A 26597-nucleotide genomic window follows, 5' to 3' on the forward strand; every position below is an offset into this window, starting at 1 on the left:
CGCCTTAGTACCTGAATAGTATAAATTCGCGTAGTCGTCTGTCTTCTGTTTTTGTTTTGAACAGCCAGTGTCGGTTGGTCCCAGCCATTGTGCTCCCTGCCGCCGTTGGATAAGCAGCTGCAGCAGCAAGTCGTATAACCCTAGCTTGCTTATTTGTTAGTAGTTTAATTTCTTTGCGTGTTTTTGGGTACTTGCATTGTTTAATTCATATATTTCGGGCGTATTATAGTATTTGAGGGTTGTAGCATCGCGCCTTAGTACCTGAATAGTATAAATTCGCGTAGTCGTCTGTCTTCTGTTTTTGTTTTGAACAGCCAGTGTCGGTTGGTCCCAGCCATTGTGCTCCCTGCCGCCGTTGGATAAGCAGCTGCAGCAGCAAGTCGTATAACCCTAGCTTGCTTATTTGTTAGTAGTTTAATTTCTTTGCGTGTTTTTGGGTACTTGCATTGTTTAATTCATATATTTCGGGCGTATTATAGTATTTGAGGGTTGTAGCATCGCGCCTTAGTACCTGAATAGTATAAATTCGCGTAGTCGTCTGTCTTCTGTTTTTGTTTTGAACAGCCAGTGTCGGTTGGTCCCAGCCATTGTGCTCCCTGCCGCCGTTGGATAAGCAGCTGCAGCAGCAAGTCGTATAACCCTAGCTTGCTTATTTGTTAGATAGTTTAATTAATTTCTTTGTGTGTTTTTGGGTACTTGCATTGTTTAATTCATATATTTCGGGCGTATTATAGTATTTGAGGGTTGTAGCATCGCGCCTTAGTACCTGAATAGTATAAATTCGCGTAGTCGTCTGTCTTCTGTTTTTGTTTTGAACAGCCAGTGTCGGTTGGTCCCAGCCATTGTGCTCCCTGCCGCCGTTGGATAAGCAGCTGCAGCAGCAAGTCGTATAACCCTAGCTTGCTTATTTGTTAGTAGTTTAATTTCTTTGCGTGTTTTTGGGTACTTGCATTGTTTAATTCATATATTTCGGGCGTATTATAGTATTTGAGGGTTGTAGCATCGCGCCTTAGTACCTGAATAGTATAAATTCGCGTAGTCGTCTGTCTTCTGTTTTTGTTTTGAACAGCCAGTGTCGGTTGGTCCCAGCCATTGTGCTCCCTGCCGCCGTTGGATAAGCAGCTGCAGCAGCAAGTCGTATAACCCTAGCTTGCTTATTTGTTAGTAGTTTAATTTCTTTGCGTGTTTTTGGGTACTTGCATTGTTTAATTCATATATTTCGGGCGTATTATAGTATTTGAGGGTTGTAGCATCGCGCCTTAGTACCTGAATAGTATAAATTCGCGTAGTCGTCTGTCTTCTGTTTTTGTTTTGAACAGCCAGTGTCGGTTGGTCCCAGCCATTGTGCTCCCTGCCGCCGTTGGATAAGCAGCTGCAGCAGCAAGTCGTATAACCCTAGCTTGCTTATTTGTTAGTAGTTTAATTTCTTTGCGTGTTTTTGGGTACTTGCATTGTTTAATTCATATATTTCGGGCGTATTATAGTATTTGAGGGTTGTAGCATCGCGCCTTAGTACCTGAATAGTATAAATTCGCGTAGTCGTCTGTCTTCTGTTTTTGTTTTGAACAGCCAGTGTCGGTTGGTCCCAGCCATTGTGCTCCCTGCCGCCGTTGGATAAGCAGCTGCAGCAGCAAGTCGTATAACCCTAGCTTGCTTATTTGTTAGATAGTTTAATTAATTTCTTTGTGTGTTTTTGGGTACTTGCATTGTTTAATTCATATATTTCGGGCGTATTATAGTATTTGAGGGTTGTAGCATCGCGCCTTAGTACCTGAATAGTATAAATTCGCGTAGTCGTCTGTCTTCTGTTTTTGTTTTGAACAGCCAGTGTCGGTTGGTCCCAGCCATTGTGCTCCCTGCCGCCGTTGGATAAGCAGCTGCAGCAGCAAGTCGTATAACCCTAGCTTGCTTATTTGTTAGTAGTTTAATTTCTTTGCGTGTTTTTGGGTACTTGCATTGTTTAATTCATATATTTCGGGCGTATTATAGTATTTGAGGGTTGTAGCATCGCGCCTTAGTACCTGAATAGTATAAATTCGCGTAGTCGTCTGTCTTCTGTTTTTGTTTTGAACAGCCAGTGTCGGTTGGTCCCAGCCATTGTGCTCCCTGCCGCCGTTGGATAAGCAGCTGCAGCAGCAAGTCGTATAACCCTAGCTTGCTTATTTGTTAGTAGTTTAATTTCTTTGCGTGTTTTTGGGTACTTGCATTGTTTAATTCATATATTTCGGGCGTATTATAGTATTTGAGGGTTGTAGCATCGCGCCTTAGTACCTGAATAGTATAAATTCGCGTAGTCGTCTGTCTTCTGTTTTTGTTTTGAACAGCCAGTGTCGGTTGGTCCCAGCCATTGTGCTCCCTGCCGCCGTTGGATAAGCAGCTGCAGCAGCAAGTCGTATAACCCTAGCTTGCTTATTTGTTAGTAGTTTAATTTCTTTGCGTGTTTTTGGGTACTTGCATTGTTTAATTCATATATTTCGGGCGTATTATAGTATTTGAGGGTTGTAGCATCGCGCCTTAGTACCTGAATAGTATAAATTCGCGTAGTCGTCTGTCTTCTGTTTTTGTTTTGAACAGCCAGTGTCGGTTGGTCCCAGCCATTGTGCTCCCTGCCGCCGTTGGATAAGCAGCTGCAGCAGCAAGTCGTATAACCCTAGCTTGCTTATTTGTTAGTAGTTTAATTTCTTTGCGTGTTTTTGGGTACTTGCATTGTTTAATTCATATATTTCGGGCGTATTATAGTATTTGAGGGTTGTAGCATCGCGCCTTAGTACCTGAATAGTATAAATTCGCGTAGTCGTCTGTCTTCTGTTTTTGTTTTGAACAGCCAGTGTCGGTTGGTCCCAGCCATTGTGCTCCCTGCCGCCGTTGGATAAGCAGCTGCAGCAGCAAGTCGTATAACCCTAGCTTGCTTATTTGTTAGATAGTTTAATTAATTTCTTTGTGTGTTTTTGGGTACTTGCATTGTTTAATTCATATATTTCGGGCGTATTATAGTATTTGAGGGTTGTAGCATCGCGCCTTAGTACCTGAATAGTATAAATTCGCGTAGTCGTCTGTCTTCTGTTTTTGTTTTGAACAGCCAGTGTCGGTTGGTCCCAGCCATTGTGCTCCCTGCCGCCGTTGGATAAGCAGCTGCAGCAGCAAGTCGTATAACCCTAGCTTGCTTATTTGTTAGTAGTTTAATTTCTTTGCGTGTTTTTGGGTACTTGCATTGTTTAATTCATATATTTCGGGCGTATTATAGTATTTGAGGGTTGTAGCATCGCGCCTTAGTACCTGAATAGTATAAATTCGCGTAGTCGTCTGTCTTCTGTTTTTGTTTTGAACAGCCAGTGTCGGTTGGTCCCAGCCATTGTGCTCCCTGCCGCCGTTGGATAAGCAGCTGCAGCAGCAAGTCGTATAACCCTAGCTTGCTTATTTGTTAGTAGTTTAATTTCTTTGCGTGTTTTTGGGTACTTGCATTGTTTAATTCATATATTTCGGGCGTATTATAGTATTTGAGGGTTGTAGCATCGCGCCTTAGTACCTGAATAGTATAAATTCGCGTAGTCGTCTGTCTTCTGTTTTTGTTTTGAACAGCCAGTGTCGGTTGGTCCCAGCCATTGTGCTCCCTGCCGCCGTTGGATAAGCAGCTGCAGCAGCAAGTCGTATAACCCTAGCTTGCTTATTTGTTAGTAGTTTAATTTCTTTGCGTGTTTTTGGGTACTTGCATTGTTTAATTCATATATTTCGGGCGTATTATAGTATTTGAGGGTTGTAGCATCGCGCCTTAGTACCTGAATAGTATAAATTCGCGTAGTCGTCTGTCTTCTGTTTTTGTTTTGAACAGCCAGTGTCGGTTGGTCCCAGCCATTGTGCTCCCTGCCGCCGTTGGATAAGCAGCTGCAGCAGCAAGTCGTATAACCCTAGCTTGCTTATTTGTTAGATAGTTTAATTAATTTCTTTGCGTGTTTTTGGGTACTTGCATTGTTTAATTCATATATTTCGGGCGTATTATAGTATTTGAGGGTTGTAGCATCGCGCCTTAGTACCTGAATAGTATAAATTCGCGTAGTCGTCTGTCTTCTGTTTTTGTTTTGAACAGCCAGTGTCGGTTGGTCCCAGCCATTGTGCTCCCTGCCGCCGTTGGATAAGCAGCTGCAGCAGCAAGTCGTATAACCCTAGCTTGCTTATTTGTTAGTAGTTTAATTTCTTTGCGTGTTTTTGGGTACTTGCATTGTTTAATTCATATATTTCGGGCGTATTATAGTATTTGAGGGTTGTAGCATCGCGCCTTAGTACCTGAATAGTATAAATTCGCGTAGTCGTCTGTCTTCTGTTTTTGTTTTGAACAGCCAGTGTCGGTTGGTCCCAGCCATTGTGCTCCCTGCCGCCGTTGGATAAGCAGCTGCAGCAACAAGTCGTATAACCCCAGCTTGCTTATTTGTTAGTAGTTTAATTTCTTTGCGTGTTTTTGGGTACTTGCATTGTTTAATTCATATATTTCGGGCGTATTATAGTATTTGAGGGTTGTAGCATCGCGCCTTAGTACCTGAATAGTATAAATTCGCGTAGTCGTCTGTCTTCTGTTTTTGTTTTGAACAGCCAGTGTCGGTTGGTCCCAGCCATTGTGCTCCCTGCCGCCGTTGGATAAGCAGCTGCAGCAACAAGTCGTATAACCCCAGCTTGCTTATTTGTTAGTAGTTTAATTTCTTTGCGTGTTTTTGGGTACTTGCATTGTTTAATTCATATATTTCGGGCGTATTATAGTATTTGAGGGTTGTAGCATCGCGCCTTAGTACCTGAATAGTATAAATTCGCGTAGTCGTCTGTCTTCTGTTTTTGTTTTGAACAGCCAGTGTCGGTTGGTCCCAGCCATTGTGCTCCCTGCCGCCGTTGGATAAGCAGCTGCAGCAGCAAGTCGTATAACCCTAGCTTGCTTATTTGTTAGATAGTTTAATTAATTTCTTTGCGTGTTTTTGGGTACTTGCATTGTTTAATTCATATATTTCGGGCGTATTATAGTATTTGAGGGTTGTAGCATCGCGCCTTAGTACCTGAATAGTATAAATTCGCGTAGTCGTCTGTCTTCTGTTTTTGTTTTGAACAGCCAGTGTCGGTTGGTCCCAGCCATTGTGCTCCCTGCTGCCGTTGGATAAGCAGCTGCAGCAGCAAGTCGTATAACCCTAGCTTGCTTATTTGTTAGTAGTTTAATTTCTTTGCGTGTTTTTGGGTACTTGCATTGTTTAATTCATATATTTCGGGCGTATTATAGTATTTGAGGGTTGTAGCATCGCCCCTTAGTACCTGAATAGTATAAATTCGCGTAGTCGTCTGTCTTCTGTTTTTGTTTTGAACAGCCAGTGTCGGTTGGTCCCAGCCATTGTGCTCCCTGCCGCCGTTGGATAAGCAGCTGCAGCAACAAGTCGTATAACCCCAGCTTGCTTATTTGTTAGTAGTTTAATTTCTTTGCGTGTTTTTGGGTACTTGCATTGTTTAATTCATATATTTCGGGCGTATTATAGTATTTGAGGGTTGTAGCATCGCGCCTTAGTACCTGAATAGTATAAATTCGCGTAGTCGTCTGTCTTCTGTTTTTGTTTTGAACAGCCAGTGTCGGTTGGTCCCAGCCATTGTGCTCCCTGCCGCCGTTGGATAAGCAGCTGCAGCAGCAAGTCGTATAACCCTAGCTTGCTTATTTGTTAGATAGTTTAATTGATTTCTTTGCGTGTTTTTGGGTACTTGCATTGTTTAATTCATATATTTCGGGCGTATTATAGTATTTGAGGGTTGTAGCATCGCGCCTTAGTACCTGAATAGTATAAATTCGCGTAGTCGTCTGTCTTCTGTTTTTGTTTTGAACAGCCAGTGTCGGTTGGTCCCAGCCATTGTGCTCCCTGCCGCCGTTGGATAAGCAGCTGCAGCAGCAAGTCGTATAACCCTAGCTTGCTTATTTGTTAGTAGTTTAATTTCTTTGCGTGTTTTTGGGTACTTGCATTGTTTAATTCATATATTTCGGGCGTATTATAGTATTTGAGGGTTGTAGCATCGCGCCTTAGTACCTGAATAGTATAAATTCGCGTAGTCGTCTGTCTTCTGTTTTTGTTTTGAACAGCCAGTGTCGGTTGGTCCCAGCCATTGTGCTCCCTGCCGCCGTTGGATAAGCAGCTGCAGCAACAAGTCGTATAACCCCAGCTTGCTTATTTGTTAGTAGTTTAATTTCTTTGCGTGTTTTTGGGTACTTGCATTGTTTAATTCATATATTTTGGGCGTATTATAGTATTTGAGGGTTGTAGCATCGCGCCTTAGTACCTGAATAGTATAAATTCGCGTAGTCGTCTGTCTTCTGTTTTTGTTTTGAACAGCCAGTGTCGGTTGGTCCCAGCCATTGTGCTCCCTGCCGCCGTTGGATAAGCAGCTGCAGCAGCAAGTCGTATAACCCCAGCTTGCTTATTTGTTAGTAGTTTAATTTCTTTGCGTGTTTTTGGGTACTTGCATTGTTTAATTCATATATTTCGGGCGTATTATAGTATTTGAGGGTTGTAGCATCGCGCCTTAGTACCTGAATAGTATAAATTCGCGTAGTCGTCTGTCTTCTGTTTTTGTTTTGAACAGCCAGTGTCGGTTGGTCCCAGCCATTGTGCTCCCTGCCGCCGTTGGATAAGCAGCTGCAGCAGCAAGTCGTATAACCCTAGCTTGCTTATTTGTTAGTAGTTTAATTTCTTTGCGTGTTTTTGGGTACTTGCATTGTTTAATTCATATATTTCGGGCGTATTATAGTATTTGAGGGTTGTAGCATCGCGCCTTAGTACCTGAATAGTATAAATTCGCGTAGTCGTCTGTCTTCTGTTTTTGTTTTGAACAGCCAGTGTCGGTTGGTCCCAGCCATTGTGCTCCCTGCCGCCGTTGGATAAGCAGCTGCAGCAACAAGTCGTATAACCCCAGCTTGCTTATTTGTTAGTAGTTTAATTTCTTTGCGTGTTTTTGGGTACTTGCATTGTTTAATTCATATATTTCGGGCGTATTATAGTATTTGAGGGTTGTAGCATCGCGCCTTAGTACCTGAATAGTATAAATTCGCGTAGTCGTCTGTCTTCTGTTTTTGTTTTGAACAGCCAGTGTCGGTTGGTCCCAGCCATTGTGCTCCCTACCGCCGTTGGATAAGCAGCTGCAGCAGCAAGTCGTATAACCCTAGCTTGCTTATTTGTTAGATAGTTTAATTAATTTCTTTGCGTGTTTTTGGGTACTTGCATTGTTTAATTCATATATTTCGGGCGTATTATAGTATTTGAGGGTTGTAGCATCGCGCCTTAGTACCTGAATAGTATAAATTCGCGTAGTCGTCTGTCTTCTGTTTTTGTTTTGAACAGCCAGTGTCGGTTGGTCCCAGCCATTGTGCTCCCTGCCGCCGTTGGATAAGCAGCTGCAGCAGCAAGTCGTATAACCCTAGCTTGCTTATTTGTTAGTAGTTTAATTTCTTTGCGTGTTTTTGGGTACTTGCATTGTTTAATTCATATATTTCGGGCGTATTATAGTATTTGATGGTTGTAGCATCGCGCCTTAGTACCTGAATAGTATAAATTCGCGTAGTCGTCTGTCTTCTGTTTTTGTTTTGAACAGCCAGTGTCGGTTGGTCCCAGCCATTGTGCTCCCTGCCGCCGTTGGATAAGCAGCTGCAGCAACAAGTCGTATAACCCCAGCTTGCTTATTTGTTAGTAGTTTAATTTCTTTGCGTGTTTTTGGGTACTTGCATTGTTTAATTCATATATTTCGGGCGTATTATAGTATTTGAGGGTTGTAGCATCGCGCCTTAGTACCTGAATAGTATAAATTCGCGTAGTCGTCTGTCTTCTGTTTTTGTTTTGAACAGCCAGTGTCGGTTGGTCCCAGCCATTGTGCTCCCTGCCGCCGTTGGATAAGCAGCTGCAGCAGCAAGTCGTATAACCCCAGCTTGCTTATTTGTTAGTAGTTTAATTTCTTTGCGTGTTTTTGGGTACTTGCATTGTTTAATTCATATATTTCGGGCGTATTATAGTATTTGAGGGTTGTAGCATCGCGCCTTAGTACCTGAATAGTATAAATTCGCGTAGTCGTCTGTCTTCTGTTTTTGTTTTGAACAGCCAGTGTCGGTTGGTCCCAGCCATTGTGCTCCCTGCCGCCGTTGGATAAGCAGCTGCAGCAGCAAGTCGTATAACCCTAGCTTGCTTATTTGTTAGATAGTTTAATTAATTTCTTTGCGTGTTTTTGGGTACTTGCATTGTTTAATTCATATATTTCGGGCGTATTATAGTATTTGAGGGTTGTAGCATCGCGCCTTAGTACCTGAATAGTATAAATTCGCGTAGTCGTCTGTCTTCTGTTTTTGTTTTGAACAGCCAGTGTCGGTTGGTCCCAGCCATTGTGCTCCCTGCCGCCGTTGGATAAGCAGCTGCAGCAGCAAGTCGTATAACCCTAGCTTGCTTATTTGTTAGTAGTTTAATTTCTTTGCGTGTTTTTGGGTACTTGCATTGTTTAATTCATATATTTCGGGCGTATTATAGTATTTGAGGGTTGTAGCATCGCGCCTTAGTACCTGAATAGTATAAATTCGCGTAGTCGTCTGTCTTGTGTTTTTGTTTTGAACAGCCAGTGTCGGTTGGTCCCAGCCATTGTGCTCCCTGCCGCCGTTGGATAAGCAGCTGCAGCAGCAAGTCGTATAACCCTAGCTTGCTTATTTGTTAGTAGTTTAATTTCTTTGCGTGTTTTTGGGTACTTGCATTGTTTAATTCATATATTTCGGGCGTATTATAGTATTTGAGGGTTGTAGCATCGCGCCTTAGTACCTGAATAGTATAAATTCGCGTAGTCGTCTGTCTTGTGTTTTTGTTTTGAACAGCCAGTGTCGGTTGGTCCCAGCCATTGTGCTCCCTGCCGCCGTTGGATAAGCAGCTGCAGCAGCAAGTCGTATAACCCCAGCTTGCTTATTTGTTAGTAGTTTAATTTCTTTGCGTGTTTTTGGGTACTTGCATTGTTTAATTCATATATTTCGGGCGTATTATAGTATTTGAGGGTTGTAGCATCGCGCCTTAGTACCTGAATAGTTTAAATTCGCGTAGTCGTCTGTCTTCTGTTTTTGTTTTGAACAGCCAGTGTCGGTTGGTCCCAGCCATTGTGCTCCCTGCCGCCGTTGGATAAGCAGCTGCAGCAGCAAGTCGTATAACCCTAGCTTGCTTATTTGTTAGATAGTTTAATTAATTTCTTTGCGTGTTTCTGGGTACTTGCATTGTTTAATTCATATATTTCGGGCGTATTATAGTATTTGAGTGTTGTAGCATCGCGCCTTAGTACCTGAATAGTATAAATTCGCGTAGTCGTCTGTCTTCTGTTTTTGTTTTGAACAGCCAGTGTCGGTTGGTCCCAGCCATTGTGCTCCCTGCCGCCGTTTGATAAGCAGCTGCAGCAGCAAGTCGTATAACCCTAGCTTGCTTATTTGTTAGATACTTTAATTAATTTCTTTGCGTGTTTTTGGGTACTTGCATTGTTTAATTCATATATTTCGGGCGTATTATAGTATTTGAGGGTTGTAGCATCGCGCCTTAGTACCTGAATAGTATAAATTCGCGTAGTCGTCTGCCTTCTGTTTTTGTTTTGAACAGCCAGTGTCGGTTGGTCCCAGCCATTGTGCTCCCTGCCGCCGTTGGATAAGCAGCTGCAGCAGCAAGTCGTATAACCCTAGCTTGCTTATTTGTTAGATAGTTTAATCAATTTCTTTGCGTGTTTCTGGGTACTTGCATTGTTTAATTCATATATTTCGGGCGTATTATAGTATTTGAGTGTTGTAGCATCGCGCCTTAGTACCTGAATAGTATAAATTCGCGTAGTCGTCTGCCTTCTGTTTTTGTTTTGAACAGCCAGTGTCGGTTGGTCCCAGCCATTGTGCTCCCTGCCGCCGTTGGATAAGCAGCTGCAGCAGCAAGTCGTATAACCCTAGCTTGCTTATTTGTTAGATAGTTTAATTAATTTCTTTGCGTGTTTTTGGGTACTTGCATTGTTTAATTCATATATTTCGGGCGTATTATAGTATTTGAGGGTTGTAGCATCGCGCCTTAGTACCTGAATAGTATAAATTCGCGTAGTCGTCTGTCTTCTGTTTTTGTTTTGACCAGCCAGTGTCGGTTGGTCCCAGCCATTGTGCTCCCTGCCGCCGTTGGATAAGCAGCTGCAGCAGCAAGTCGTATAACCCTAGCTTGCTTATTTGTTAGTTTAATTAATTTCTTTGCGTGTTTTTGGGTACTTGCATTGTTTAATTCATTTATTTCGGGCGTATTATAGTATTTGAGGGTTGTAGCATCGCGCCTTAGTACCTGAATAGTATAAATTCGCGTAGTCGTCTGTCTTCTGTTTTTGTTTTGAACAGCCAGTGTCGGTTGGTCCCAGCCATTGTGCTCCCTGCCGCCGTTGGATAAGCAGCTGCAGCAGCAAGTCGTATAACCCTAGCTTGCTTATTTGTTAGATAGTTTAATTAATTTCTTTGCGTGTTTTTGGGTACTTGCATTGTTTAATTCATATATTTCGGGCGTATTATAGTATTTGAGGGTTGTAGCATCGCGCCTTAGTACCTGAATAGTATAAATTCGCGTAGTCGTCTGTCTTCTGTTTTTGTTTTGAACAGCCAGTGTCGGTTGGTCCCAGCCATTGTGCTCCCTGCCGCCGTTGGATAAACAGCTGCAGCAGCAAGTCGTATAACCCTAGCTTGCTTATTTGTTAGATAGTTTAATTAATTTCTTTGCGTGTTTTTGGGTACTTGCATTGTTTAATTCATATATTTCGGGCGTATTATAGTATTTGAGGGTTGTAGCATCGCGCCTTAGTACCTGAATAGTATAAATTCGCGTAGTCGTCTGTCTTGTGTTTTTGTTTTGAACAGCCAGTGTCGGTTGGTCCCAGCCATTGTGCTCCCTGCCGCCGTTGGATAAGCAGCTGCAGCAGCAAGTCGTATAACCCTAGCTTGCTTATTTGTTAGTAGTTTAATTTCTTTGCGTGTTTTTGGGTACTTGCATTGTTTAATTCATATATTTCGGGCGTATTATAGTATTTGAGGGTTGTAGCATCGCGCCTTAGTACCTGAATAGTATAAATTCGCGTAGTCGTCTGTCTTCTGTTTTTGTTTTGAACAGCCAGTGTCGGTTGGTCCCAGCCATTGTGCTCCCTGCCGCCGTTGGATAAGCAGCTGCAGCAGCAAGTCGTATAACCCTAGCTTGCTTATTTGTTAGATAGTTTAATTAATTTCTTTGCGGGTTTCTGGGTACTTGCATTGTTTAATTCATATATTTCGGGCGTATTATAGTATTTGAGGGTTGTAGCATCGCGCCTTAGTACCTGAATAGTATAAATTCGCGTAGTCGTCTGTCTTCTGTTTTTGTTTTGAACAGCCAGTGTCGGTTGGTCCCAGCCATTGTGCTCCCTGCCACCGTTGGATAAGCAGCTGCAGCAGCAAGTCGTATAACCCTAGCTTTCTTATTTGTTAGATAGTTTAATTAATTTCTTTGCGTGTTTCTGGGTACTTGCATTGTTTAATTCATATATTTCGGGCGTATTATAGTATTTGAGTGTTGTAGCATCGCGCCTTAGTACCTGAATAGTATAAATTCGCGTAGTCGTCTGTCTTCTGTTTTTGTTTTGAACAGCCAGTGTCGGTTGGTCCCAGCCATTGTGCTCCCTGCCGCCGTTGGATAAGCAGCTGCAGCAGCAAGTCGTATAACCCTAGCTTGCTTATTTGTTAGTAGTTTAATTTCTTTGCGTGTTTTTGGGTACTTGCATTGTTTAATTCATATATTTCGGGCGTATTATAGTATTTGAGGGTTGTAGCATCGCGCCTTAGTACCTGAATAGTATAAATTCGCGTAGTCGTCTGTCTTCTGTTTTTGTTTTGAACAGCCAGTGTCGGTTGGTCCCAGCCATTGTGCTCCCTGCCGCCGTTGGATAAGCAGCTGCAGCAGCAAGTCGTATAACCCTAGCTTGCTTATTTGTTAGATAGTTTAATTGATTTCTTTGCGTGTTTTTGGGTACTTGCATTGTTTAATTCATATATTTCGGGCGTATTATAGTATTTGAGGGTTGTAGCATCGCGCCTTAGTACCTGAATAGTATAAATTCGCGTAGTCGTCTGTCTTCTGTTTTTGTTTTGAACAGCCAGTGTCGGTTGGTCCCAGCCATTGTGCTCCCTGCCGCCGTTGGATAAGCAGCTGCAGCAACAAGTCGTATAACCCCAGCTTGCTTATTTGTTAGTAGTTTAATTTCTTTGCGTGTTTTTGGGTACTTGCATTGTTTAATTCATATATTTCGGGCGTATTATAGTATTTGAGGGTTGTAGCATCGCGCCTTAGTACCTGAATAGTATAAATTCGCGTAGTCGTCTGTCTTCTGTTTTTGTTTTGAACAGCCAGTGTCGGTTGGTCCCAGCCATTGTGCTCCCTGCCGCCGTTGGATAAGCAGCTGCAGCAGCAAGTCGTATAACCCTAGCTTGCTTATTTGTTAGTTTAATTAATTTCTTTGCGTGTTTTTGGGTACTTGCATTGTTTAATTCATTTATTTCGGGCGTATTATAGTATTTGAGGGTTGTAGCATCGCGCCTTAGTACCTGAATAGTATAAATTCGCGTAGTCGTCTGTCTTCTGTTTTTGTTTTGAACAGCCAGTGTCGGTTGGTCCCAGCCATTGTGCTCCCTGCCGCCGTTGGATAAGCAGCTGCAGCAGCAAGTCGTATAACCCTAGCTTGCTTATTTGTTAGATAGTTTAATTAATTTCTTTGCGTGTTTTTGGGTACTTGCATTGTTTAATTCATATATTTCGGGCGTATTATAGTATTTGAGGGTTGTAGCATCGCGCCTTAGTACCTGAATAGTATAAATTCGCGTAGTCGTCTGTCTTCTGTTTTTGTTTTGAACAGCCAGTGTCGGTTGGTCCCAGCCATTGTGCTCCCTGCCGCCGTTGGATAAACAGCTGCAGCAGCAAGTCGTATAACCCTAGCTTGCTTATTTGTTAGATAGTTTAATTAATTTCTTTGCGTGTTTTTGGGTACTTGCATTGTTTAATTCATATATTTCGGGCGTATTATAGTATTTGAGGGTTGTAGCATCGCGCCTTAGTACCTGAATAGTATAAATTCGCGTAGTCGTCTGTCTTCTGTTTTTGTTTTGAACAGCCAGTGTCGGTTGGTCCCAGCCATTGTGCTCCCTGCCGCCGTTGGATAAGCAGCTGCAGCAGCAAGTCATATAACCCTAGCTTGCTTATTTGTTAGATAGTTTAATTAATTTCTTTGCGTGTTTCTGGGTACTTGCATTGTTTAATTCATATATTTCGGGCGTATTATAGTATTTGAGGGTTGTAGCATCGCGCCTTAGTACCTGAATAGTATAAATTGGGGTAGTCGTCTGTCTTCTGTTTTTGTTTTGAACAGCCAGTGTCGGTTGGTCCCAGCCATTGTGCTCCCTGCCGCCGTTGGATAAGCAGCTGCAGCAGCAAGTCGTATAACCCTAGCTTGCTTATTTGTTAGTTTAATTAATTTCTTTGCGTGTTTCTGGGTACTTGCATTGTTTAATTCATATATTTCGGGCGTATTATAGTATTTGAGGGTTATAGCATCGCGCCTTAGTACCTGAATAGTTTAAATTCGCGTAGTCGTCTGTCTTCTGTTTTTGTTTTGAACAGCCAGTGTCGGTTGGTCCCAGCCATTGTGCTCCCTGCCACCGTTGGATAAGCAGCTGCAGCAGCAAGTCGTATAACCCTAGCTTTCTTATTTGTTAGATAGTTTAATTAATTTCTTTGCGTGTTTCTGGGTACTTGCATTGTTTAATTCATATATTTCGGGCGTATTATAGTATTTGAGTGTTGTAGCATCGCGCCTTAGTACCTGAATAGTATAAATTCGCGTAGTCGTCTGTCTTCTGTTTTTGTTTTGAACAGCCAGTGTCGGTTGGTCCCAGCCATTGTGCTCCCTGCCGCCGTTGGATAAGCAGCTGCAGCAGCAAGTCGTATAACCCTAGCTTGCTTATTTGTTAGATAGTTTAATTAATTTCTTTGCGTGTTTTTGGGTACTTGCATTGTTTAATTCATATATTTCGGGCGTATTATAGTATTTGAGGGTTGTAGCATCGCGCCTTAGTACCTGAATAGTATAAATTCGCGTAGTCGTCTGTCTTCTGTTTTTGTTTTGAACAGCCAGTGTCGGTTGGTCCCAGCCATTGTGCTCCCTGCCGCCGTTGGATAAGCAGCTGCAGCAGCAAGTCGTATAACCCTAGCTTGCTTATTTGTTAGTAGTTTAATTTCTTTGCGTGTTTTTGGGTACTTGCATTGTTTAATTCATATATTTCGGGCGTATTATAGTATTTGAGGGTTGTAGCATCGCGCCTTAGTACCTGAATAGTATAAATTCGCGTAGTCGTCTGTCTTCTGTTTTTGTTTTGAACAGCCAGTGTCGGTTGGTCCCAGCCATTGTGCTCCCTGCCGCCGTTGGATAAGCAGCTGCAGCAACAAGTCGTATAACCCCAGCTTGCTTATTTGTTAGTAGTTTAATTTCTTTGCGTGTTTTTGGGTACTTGCATTGTTTAATTCATATATTTTGGGCGTATTATAGTATTTGAGGGTTGTAGCATCGCGCCTTAGTACCTGAATAGTATAAATTCGCGTAGTCGTCTGTCTTCTGTTTTTGTTTTGAACAGCCAGTGTCGGTTGGTCCCAGCCATTGTGCTCCCTGCCGCCGTTGGATAAGCAGCTGCAGCAGCAAGTCGTATAACCCCAGCTTGCTTATTTGTTAGTAGTTTAATTTCTTTGCGTGTTTTTGGGTACTTGCATTGTTTAATTCATATATTTCGGGCGTATTATAGTATTTGAGGGTTGTAGCATCGCGCCTTAGTACCTGAATAGTATAAATTCGCGTAGTCGTCTGTCTTCTGTTTTTGTTTTGAACAGCCAGTGTCGGTTGGTCCCAGCCATTGTGCTCCCTGCCGCCGTTGGATAAGCAGCTGCAGCAGCAAGTCGTATAACCCTAGCTTGCTTATTTGTTAGTAGTTTAATTTCTTTGCGTGTTTTTGGGTACTTGCATTGTTTAATTCATATATTTCGGGCGTATTATAGTATTTGAGGGTTGTAGCATCGCGCCTTAGTACCTGAATAGTATAAATTCGCGTAGTCGTCTGTCTTCTGTTTTTGTTTTGAACAGCCAGTGTCGGTTGGTCCCAGCCATTGTGCTCCCTGCCGCCGTTGGATAAGCAGCTGCAGCAACAAGTCGTATAACCCCAGCTTGCTTATTTGTTAGTAGTTTAATTTCTTTGCGTGTTTTTGGGTACTTGCATTGTTTAATTCATATATTTCGGGCGTATTATAGTATTTGAGGGTTGTAGCATCGCGCCTTAGTACCTGAATAGTATAAATTCGCGTAGTCGTCTGTCTTCTGTTTTTGTTTTGAACAGCCAGTGTCGGTTGGTCCCAGCCATTGTGCTCCCTGCCGCCGTTGGATAAGCAGCTGCAGCAGCAAGTCGTATAACCCTAGCTTGCTTATTTGTTAGTAGTTTAATTTCTTTGCGTGTTTTTGGGTACTTGCATTGTTTAATTCATATATTTCGGGCGTATTATAGTATTTGATGGTTGTAGCATCGCGCCTTAGTACCTGAATAGTATAAATTCGCGTAGTCGTCTGTCTTCTGTTTTTGTTTTGAACAGCCAGTGTCGGTTGGTCCCAGCCATTGTGCTCCCTGCCGCCGTTGGATAAGCAGCTGCAGCAACAAGTCGTATAACCCCAGCTTGCTTATTTGTTAGTAGTTTAATTTCTTTGCGTGTTTTTGGGTACTTGCATTGTTTAATTCATATATTTCGGGCGTATTATAGTATTTGAGGGTTGTAGCATCGCGCCTTAGTACCTGAATAGTATAAATTCGCGTAGTCGTCTGTCTTCTGTTTTTGTTTTGAACAGCCAGTGTCGGTTGGTCCCAGCCATTGTGCTCCCTGCCGCCGTTGGATAAGCAGCTGCAGCAGCAAGTCGTATAACCCTAGCTTGCTTATTTGTTAGATAGTTTAATTAATTTCTTTGCGTGTTTTTGGGTACTTGCATTGTTTAATTCATATATTTCGGGCGTATTATAGTATTTGAGGGTTGTAGCATCGCGCCTTAGTACCTGAATAGTATAAATTCGCGTAGTCGTCTGTCTTCTGTTTTTGTTTTGAACAGCCAGTGTCGGTTGGTCCCAGCCATTGTGCTCCCTGCCGCCGTTGGATAAGCAGCTGCAGCAGCAAGTCGTATAACCCTAGCTTGCTTATTTGTTAGTAGTTTAATTTCTTTGCGTGTTTTTGGGTACTTGCATTGTTTAATTCATATATTTCGGGCGTATTATAGTATTTGAGGGTTGTAGCATCGCGCCTTAGTACCTGAATAGTATAAATTCGCGTAGTCGTCTGTCTTCTGTTTTTGTTTTGAACAGCCAGTGTCGGTTGGTCCCAGCCATTGTGCTCCCTGCCGCCGTTGGATAAGCAGCTGCAGCAGCAAGTCGTATAACCCTAGCTTGCTTATTTGTTAGATAGTTTAATTAATTTCTTTGCGTGTTTTTGGGTACTTGCATTGTTTAATTCATATATTTCGGGCGTATTATAGTATTTGAGGGTTGTAGCATCGCGCCTTAGTACCTGAATAGTATAAATTCGCGTAGTCGTCTGTCTTCTGTTTTTGTTTTGAACAGCCAGTGTCGGTTGGTCCCAGCCATTGTGCTCCCTGCCGCCGTTGGATAAGCAGCTGCAGCAGCAAGTCGTATAACCCCAGCTTGCTTATTTGTTAGTAGTTTAATTTCTTTGCGTGTTTTTGGGTACTTGCATTGTTTAATTCATATATTTCGGGCGTATTATAGTATTTGAGGGTTGTAGCATCGCGCCTTAGTACCTGAATAGTATAAATTCGCGTAGTCGTCTGTCTTCTGTTTTTGTTTTGAACAGCCAGTGTCGGTTGGTCCCAGCCATTGTGCTCCCTGCCGCCGTTGGATAAGCAGCTGCAGCAGCAAGTCGTATAACCCTAGCTTGCTTATTTGTTAGATAGTTTAATTAATTTCTTTGCGTGTTTTTGGGTACTTGCATTGTTTAATTCATATATTTCGGGCGTATTATAGTATTTGAGGGTTGTAGCATCGCGCCTTAGTACCTGAATAGTATAAATTCGCGTAGTCGTCTGTCTTCTGTTTTTGTTTTGAACAGCCAGTGTCGGTTGGTCCCAGCCATTGTGCTCCCTGCCGCCGTTGGATAAGCAGCTGCAGCAGCAAGTCGTATAACCCTAGCTTGCTTATTTGTTAGTAGTTTAATTTCTTTGCGTGTTTTTGGGTACTTGCATTGTTTAATTCATATATTTCGGGCGTATTATAGTATTTGAGGGTTGTAGCATCGCGCCTTAGTACCTGAATAGTATAAATTCGCGTAGTCGTCTGTCTTGTGTTTTTGTTTTGAACAGCCAGTGTCGGTTGGTCCCAGCCATTGTGCTCCCTGCCGCCGTTGGATAAGCAGCTGCAGCAGCAAGTCGTATAACCCTAGCTTGCTTATTTGTTAGTAGTTTAATTTCTTTGCGTGTTTTTGGGTACTTGCATTGTTTAATTCATATATTTCGGGCGTATTATAGTATTTGAGGGTTGTAGCATCGCGCCTTAGTACCTGAATAGTATAAATTCGCGTAGTCGTCTGTCTTCTGTTTTTGTTTTGAACAGCCAGTGTCGGTTGGTCCCAGCCATTGTGCTCCCTGCCGCCGTTGGATAAGCAGCTGCAGCAGCAAGTCGTATAACCCTAGCTTGCTTATTTGTTAGTAGTTTAATTTCTTTGCGTGTTTTTGGGTACTTGCATTGTTTAATTCATATTTCGGGCGTATTATAGTATTTGAGGGTTGTAGCATCGCGCCTTAGTACCTGAATAGTATAAATTCGCGTAGTCGTCTGTCTTCTGTTTTTGTTTTGAACAGCCAGTGTCGGTTGGTCCCAGCCATTGTGCTCCCTGCCGCCGTTGGATAAGCAGCTGCAGCAGCAAGTCGTATAACCCTAGCTTGCTTATTTGTTAGATAGTTTAATTGATTTCTTTGCGTGTTTTTGGGTACTTGCATTGTTTAATTCATATATTTCGGGCGTATTATAGTATTTGAGGGTTGTAGCATCGCGCCTTAGTACCTGAATAGTATAAATTCGCGTAGTCGTCTGTCTTCTGTTTTTGTTTTGAACAGCCAGTGTCGGTTGGTCCCAGCCATTGTGCTCCCTGCCGCCGTTGGATAAGCAGCTGCAGCAACAAGTCGTATAACCCCAGCTTGCTTATTTGTTAGTAGTTTAATTTCTTTGCGTGTTTTTGGGTACTTGCATTGTTTAATTCATATATTTCGGGCGTATTATAGTATTTGAGGGTTGTAGCATCGCGCCTTAGTACCTGAATAGTATAAATTCGCGTAGTCGTCTGTCTTCTGTTTTTGTTTTGAACAGCCAGTGTCGGTTGGTCCCAGCCATTGTGCTCCCTGCCGCCGTTGGATAAGCAGCTGCAGCAGCAAGTCGTATAACCCTAGCTTGCTTATTTGTTAGTTTAATTAATTTCTTTGCGTGTTTTTGGGTACTTGCATTGTTTAATTCATATATTTCGGGCGTATTATAGTATTTGAGGGTTGTAGCATCGCGCCTTAGTACCTGAATAGTATAAATTCGCGTAGTCGTCTGTCTTCTGTTTTTGTTTTGAACAGCCAGTGTCGGTTGGTCCCAGCCATTGTGCTCCCTGCCGCCGTTGGATAAGCAGCTGCAGCAGCAAGTCGTATAACCCTAGCTTGCTTATTTGTTAGATAGTTTAATTAATTTCTTTGCGTGTTTTTGGGTACTTGCATTGTTTAATTCATATATTTCGGGCGTATTATAGTATTTGAGGGTTGTAGCATCGCGCCTTAGTACCTGAATAGTATAAATTCGCGTAGTCGTCTGTCTTCTGTTTTTGTTTTGAACAGCCAGTGTCGGTTGGTCCCAGCCATTGTGCTCCCTGCCGCCGTTGGATAAACAGCTGCAGCAGCAAGTCGTATAACCCTAGCTTGCTTATTTGTTAGATAGTTTAATTAATTTCTTTGCGTGTTTTTGGGTACTTGCATTGTTTAATTCATATATTTCGGGCGTATTATAGTATTTGAGGGTTGTAGCATCGCGCCTTAGTACCTGAATAGTATAAATTCGCGTAGTCGTCTGTCTTCTGTTTTTGTTTTGAACAGCCAGTGTCGGTTGGTCCCAGCCATTGTGCTCCCTGCCGCCGTTGGATAAGCAGCTGCAGCAGCAAGTCATATAACCCTAGCTTGCTTATTTGTTAGATAGTTTAATTAATTTCTTTGCGTGTTTCTGGGTACTTGCATTGTTTAATTCATATATTTCGGGCGTATTATAGTATTTGAGGGTTGTAGCATCGCGCCTTAGTACCTGAATAGTATAAATTGGGGTAGTCGTCTGTCTTCTGTTTTTGTTTTGAACAGCCAGTGTCGGTTGGTCCCAGCCATTGTGCTCCCTGCCGCCGTTGGATAAGCAGCTGCAGCAGCAAGTCGTATAACCCTAGCTTGCTTATTTGTTAGTAGTTTAATTTCTTTGCGTGTTTTTGGGTACTTGCATTGTTTAATTCATATATTTCGGGCGTATTATAGTATTTGAGGGTTGTAGCATCGCGCCTTAGTACCTGAATAGTATAAATTCGCGTAGTCGTCTGTCTTCTGTTTTTGTTTTGAACAGCCAGTGTCGGTTCGTCCCAGCCATTGTGCTCCCTGCCGCCGTTGGATAAGCAGCTGCAGCAGCAAGTCGTATAACCCTAGCTTGCTTATTTGTTAGATAGTTTAATTGATTTCTTTGCGTGTTTTTGGGTACTTGCATTGTTTAATTCATATATTTCGGGCGTATTATAGTATTTGAGGGTTGTAGCATCGCGCCTTAGTACCTGAATAGTATAAATTCGCGTAGTCGTCTGTCTTCTGTTTTTGTTTTGAACAGCCAGTGTCGGTTGGTCCCAGCCATTGTGCTCCCTGCCGCCGTTGGATAAGCAGCTGCAGCAGCAAGTCGTATAACCCTAGCTTGCGTATTTGTTAGATAGTTTAATTAATTTCTTTGCGTGTTTTTGGGTACTTGCATTGTTTAATTCATATATTTCGGGCGTATTATAGTATTTGAGGGTTGTAGCATCGCGCCTTAGTACCTGAATAGTATAAATTCGCGTAGTCGTCTGTCTTCTGTTTTTGTTTTGAACAGCCAGTGTCGGTTGGTCCCAGCCATTGTGCTCCCTGCCGCCGTTGGATAAGCAGCTGCAGCAGCAAGTCGTATAACCCTAGCTTGCTTATTTGTTAGTAGTTTAATTTCTTTGCGTGTTTTTGGGTACTTGCATTGTTTAATTCATATATTTCGGGCGTATTATAGTATTTGAGGGTTGTAGCATCGCGCCTTAGTACCTGAATAGTATAAATTCGCGTAGTCGTCTGTCTTCTGTTTTTGTTTTGAACAGCCAGTGTCGGTTGGTCCCAGCCATTGTGCTCCCTGCCGCCGTTGGATAAGCAGCTGCAGCAGCAAGTCGTATAACCCTAGCTTGCTTATTTGTTAGATAGTTTAATTGACTTCTTTGCGTGTTTTTGGGTACTTGCATTGTTTAATTCATATATTTCGGGCGTATTATAGTATTTGAGGGTTGTAGCATCGCGCCTTAGTACCTGAATAGTATAAATTCGCGTAGTCGTCTGTCTTCTGTTTTTGTTTTGAACAGCCAGTGTCGGTTGGTCCCAGCCATTGTGCTCCCTGCCGCCGTTGGATAAGCAGCTGCAGCAGCAAGTCGTATAACCCCAGCTTGCTTATTTGTTAGTAGTTTAATTTCTTTGCGTGTTTTTGGGTACTTGCATTGTTTAATTCATATATTTCGGGCGTATTATAGTATTTGAGGGTTGTAGCATCGCGCCTTAGTACCTGAATAGTATAAATTCGCGTAGTCGTCTGTCTTGTGTTTTTGTTTTGAACAGCCAGTGTCGGTTGGTCCCAGCCATTGTGCTCCCTGCCGCCGTTGGATAAGCAGCTGCAGCAGCAAGTCGTATAACCCTAGCTTGCTTATTTGTTAGATAGTTTAATTGACTTCTTTGCGTGTTTTTGGGTACTTGCATTGTTTAATTCATATATTTCGGGCGTATTATAGTATTTGAGGGTTGTAGCATCGCGCCTTAGTACCTGAATAGTATAAATTCGCGTAGTCGTCTGTCTTCTGTTTTTGTTTTGAACAGCCAGTGTCGGTTGGTCCCAGCCATTGTGCTCCCTGCCGCCGTTGGATAAGCAGCTGCAGCAGCAAGTCGTATAACCCTAGCTTGCTTATTTGTTAGATAGTTTAATTAATTTCTTTGCGTGTTTTTGGGTACTTGCATTGTTTAATTCATATATTTCGGGCGTATTATAGTATTTGAGGGTTGTAGCATCGCGCCTTAGTACCTGAATAGTATAAATTCGCGTAGTCGTCTGTCTTCTGTTTTTGTTTTGAACAGCCAGTGTCGGTTGGTCCCAGCCATTGTGCTCCCTGCCGCCGTTGGATAAGCAGCTGCAGCAGCAAGTCGTATAACCCTAGCTTGCTTATTTGTTAGTAGTTTAATTTCTTTGCGTGTTTTTGGGTACTTGCATTGTTTAATTCATATATTTCGGGCGTATTATAGTATTTGAGGGTTGTAGCATCGCGCCTTAGTACCTGAATAGTATAAATTCGCGTAGTCGTCTGTCTTCTGTTTTTGTTTTGAACAGCCAGTGTCGGTTGGTCCCAGCCATTGTGCTCCCTGCCGCCGTTGGATAAGCAGCTGCAGCAGCAAGTCGTATAACCCTAGCTTGCTTATTTGTTAGATAGTTTAATTGACTTCTTTGCGTGTTTTTGGGTACTTGCATTGTTTAATTCATATATTTCGGGCGTATTATAGTATTTGAGGGTTGTAGCATCGCGCCTTAGTACCTGAATAGTATAAATTCGCGTAGTCGTCTGTCTTCTGTTTTTGTTTTGAACAGCCAGTGTCGGTTGGTCCCAGCCATTGTGCTCCCTGCCGCCGTTGGATAAGCAGCTGCAGCAGCAAGTCGTATAACCCCAGCTTGCTTATTTGTTAGTAGTTTAATTTCTTTGCGTGTTTTTGGGTACTTGCATTGTTTAATTCATATATTTCGGGCGTATTATAGTATTTGAGGGTTGTAGCATCGCGCCTTAGTACCTGAATAGTATAAATTCGCGTAGTCGTCTGTCTTCTGTTTTTGTTTTGAACAGCCAGTGTCGGTTGGTCCCAGCCATTGTGCTCCCTGCCGCCGTTGGATAAGCAGCTGCAGCAGCAAGTCGTATAACCCTAGCTTGCTTATTTGTTAGATAGTTTAATTGACTTCTTTGCGTGTTTTTGGGTACTTGCATTGTTTAATTCATATATTTCGGGCGTATTATAGTATTTGAGGGTTGTAGCATCGCGCCTTAGTACCTGAATAGTATAAATTCGCGTAGTCGTCTGTCTTCTGTTTTTGTTTTGAACAGCCAGTGTCGGTTGGTCCCAGCCATTGTGCTCCCTGCCGCCGTTGGATAAGCAGCTGCAGCAGCAAGTCGTATAACCCTAGCTTGCTTATTTGTTAGATAGTTTAATTGACTTCTTTGCGTGTTTTTGGGTACTTGCATTGTTTAATTCATATATTTCGGGCGTATTATAGTATTTGAGGGTTGTAGCATCGCGCCTTAGTACCTGAATAGTATAAATTCGCGTAGTCGTCTGTCTTCTGTTTTTGTTTTGAACAGCCAGTGTCGGTTGGTCCCAGCCATTGTGCTCCCTGCCGCCGTTGGATAAGCAGCTGCAGCAGCAAGTCGTATAACCCCAGCTTGCTTATTTGTTAGTAGTTTAATTTCTTTGCGTGTTTTTGGGTACTTGCATTGTTTAATTCATATATTTCGGGCGTATTATAGTATTTGAGGGTTGTAGCATCGCGCCTTAGTACCTGAATAGTATAAATTCGCGTAGTCGTCTGTCTTGTGTTTTTGTTTTGAACAGCCAGTGTCGGTTGGTCCCAGCCATTGTGCTCCCTGCCGCCGTTGGATAAGCAGCTGCAGCAGCAAGTCGTATAACCCTAGCTTGCTTATTTGTTAGATAGTTTAATTTACTTCTTTGCGTGTTTTTGGGTACTTGCATTGTTTAATTCATATATTTCGGGCGTATTATAGTATTTGAGGGTTGTAGCATCGCGCCTTAGTACCTGAATAGTATAAATTCGCGTAGTCGTCTGTCTTGTGTTTTTGTTTTGAACAGCCAGTGTCGGTTGGTCCCAGCCATTGTGCTCCCTGCCGCCGTTGGATAAGCAGCTGCAGCAGCAAGTCGTATAACCCTAGCTTGCTTATTTGTTAGATAGTTTAATTGACTTCTTTGCGTGTTTTTGGGTACTTGCATTGTTTAATTCATATATTTCGGGCGTATTATAGTATTTGAGGGTTGTAGCATCGCGCCTTAGTACCTGAATAGTATAAATTCGCGTAGTCGTCTGTCTTCTGTTTTTGTTTTGAACAGCCAGTGTCGGTTGGTCCCAGCCATTGTGCTCCCTTCCGCCGTTGGATAAGCAGCTGCAGCAGCAAGTCGTATAACCCTAGCTTGCTTATTTGTTAGATAGTTTAATTGATTTCTTTGCGTGTTTTTGGGTACTTGCATTGTTTAATTCATATATTTCGGGCGTATTATAGTATTTGAGGGTTGTAGCATCGCGCCTTAGTACCTGAATAGTATAAATTCGCGTAGTCGTCTGTCTTCTGTTTTTGTTTTGAACAGCCAGTGTCGGTTGGTCCCAGCCATTGTGCTCCCTGCCGCCGTTGGATAAGCAGCTGCAGCAGCAAGTCGTATAACCCTAGCTTGCTTATTTGTTAGATAGTTTAATTAATTTCTTTGCGTGTTTTTGGGTACTTGCATTGTTTAATTCATATATTTCGGGCGTATTATAGTATTTGAGGGTTGTAGCATCGCGCCTTAGTACCTGAATAGTATAAATTCGCGTAGTCGTCTGTCTTCTGTTTTTGTTTTGAACAGCCAGTGTCGGTTGGTCCCAGCCATTGTGCTCCCTGCCGCCGTTGGATAAGCAGCTGCAGCAGCAAGTCGTATAACCCTAGCTTGCTTATTTGTTAGTAGTTTAATTTCTTTGCGTGTTTTTGGGTACTTGCATTGTTTAATTCATATATTTCGGGCGTATTATAGTATTTGAGGGTTGTAGCATCGCGCCTTAGTACCTGAATAGTATAAATTCGCGTAGTCGTCTGTCTTCTGTTTTTGTTTTGAACAGCCAGTGTCGGTTGGTCCCAGCCATTGTGCTCCCTGCCGCCGTTGGATAAGCAGCTGCAGCAGCAAGTCGTATAACCCTAGCTTGCTTATTTGTTAGATAGTTTAATTGACTTCTTTGCGTGTTTTTGGGTACTTGCATTGTTTAATTCATATATTTCGGGCGTATTATAGTATTTGAGGGTTGTAGCATCGCGCCTTAGTACCTGAATAGTATAAATTCGCGTAGTCGTCTGTCTTCTGTTTTTGTTTTGAACAGCCAGTGTCGGTTGGTCCCAGCCATTGTGCTCCCTGCCGCCGTTGGATAAGCAGCTGCAGCAGCAAGTCGTATAACCCCAGCTTGCTTATTTGTTAGTAGTTTAATTTCTTTGCGTGTTTTTGGGTACTTGCATTGTTTAATTCATATATTTCGGGCGTATTATAGTATTTGAGGGTTGTAGCATCGCGCCTTAGTACCTGAATAGTATAAATTCGCGTAGTCGTCTGTCTTGTGTTTTTGTTTTGAACAGCCAGTGTCGGTTGGTCCCAGCCATTGTGCTCCCTGCCGCCGTTGGATAAGCAGCTGCAGCAGCAAGTCGTATAACCCTAGCTTGCTTATTTGTTAGATAGTTTAATTGACTTCTTTGCGTGTTTTTGGGTACTTGCATTGTTTAATTCATATATTTCGGGCGTATTATAGTATTTGAGGGTTGTAGCATCGCGCCTTAGTACCTGAATAGTATAAATTCGCGTAGTCGTCTGTCTTGTGTTTTTGTTTTGAACAGCCAGTGTCGGTTGGTCCCAGCCATTGTGCTCCCTGCCGCCGTTGGATAAGCAGCTGCAGCAGCAAGTCGTATAACCCTAGCTTGCTTATTTGTTAGATAGTTTAATTGACTTCTTTGCGTGTTTTTGGGTACTTGCATTGTTTAATTCATATATTTCGGGCGTATTATAGTATTTGAGGGTTGTAGCATCGCGCCTTAGTACCTGAATAGTATAAATTCGCGTAGTCGTCTGTCTTCTGTTTTTGTTTTGAACAGCCAGTGTCGGTTGGTCCCAGCCATTGTGCTCCCTGCCGCCGTTGGATAAGCAGCTGCAGCAGCAAGTCGTATAACCCTAGCTTGCTTATTTGTTATAGTTTAATTGATTTCTTTGCGTGTTTTAGGGTACTTGCATTGTTTAATTCATATATTTCGGGCGTATTATAGTATTTGACAGTTGTAGCATCGCGCTTTAGTGTTTACTTCGTAGATTCTTATTTAAATTGCGTGTGAGTTTCGTATAGGAGGTGCAATTTCGAGTTTTTAGTTACTGTAATCGTAAATTCAGCAGATTGTAGCGCAGTCGTTAGGCATTTTACAGGTTAGTTGATACATTCTTTGCGTGTTTCGCTTGCGTTATCTAGGCACGGACTCGTGTTTCAGTAACTGTTGTTCAACATCGATTAGAATGGACGGGGACTGCGATTGCTGTGTTCGGATGAGGGCTTACTTTGCATCCCTTCGCTCACAGCTGCAATCGGCGCTGACTTCGGTCGCGCAGCTTGAGGCTGTTGCCAATGGGCACCATTGTGGGGAGCCGGACTTGGGTATCACGGGGATGTCAACCTCGTCCCGTATGTCCCCAGATCGGTCTGCCGCTGTGGTTGCCCTGGTTGCTGCCCACAGTGGGGCTGAGCCCTCGCCTGTGGTTGATTGGGAGGTCGTTCCAAGGCGTGGCAGGCAGCGAAAGGCGTCCCCGGAGGCTGATCAGAAAGCCTCCCCGGTGCGTCTGACAAACCGGTTTCAGGCACTGTCTCTGGCTGAGCCAGATGCAGCTGCCTGCTCTGTTTCAGAGGATTATTCTCAGCCTTCAAGGTCCGGGCAATTGCAGAGGGTGGACTTACTGGTAGTTGGGAGCTCCAATGTTAGGCGCGTAATGGGGCCCCTTAGGGATACGGTGGCTAAGGAGGGGAAGAAATCCAGTGTGCACTCCGTGTGCATTCCGGGAGGAGTCATTCCTGATGTGGAAAGGGTCCTTCCGGATGCCATGAAGAGCACAGGGTGCAGCCAGCTGCAGGTGGCACATGTCGGCACTAATGACGTGTGTCGCTTTGGGTCTGAGGAAATTCTCTCTGGATTCCAGCGGCTATCTGATTTGCTGAATGCTGCCGGTCTTGCTTACGGGATGAAGGCAGAGCTCACCATCTGGAGCATCGTTGACAGAACCGACTGCGGACCTTTGGTGCAGAGCCGGGTGGAGGGTCTGAATCAGAGGCTCAGATGGTTTTGCGACCGTGTTGGCTGCAGATTCCTTGACTTGCGCCATAGGATGGTGGGGTTTCGGGTTCCGCTGAATAGGTCAGGAGTTCA

The sequence above is a fragment of the Schistocerca gregaria genome, chromosome 2 (genome assembly GCF_023897955.1).
Source record: "Schistocerca gregaria isolate iqSchGreg1 chromosome 2, iqSchGreg1.2, whole genome shotgun sequence".
Lineage (NCBI taxonomy): Eukaryota > Metazoa > Arthropoda > Insecta > Orthoptera > Acrididae > Schistocerca > Schistocerca gregaria.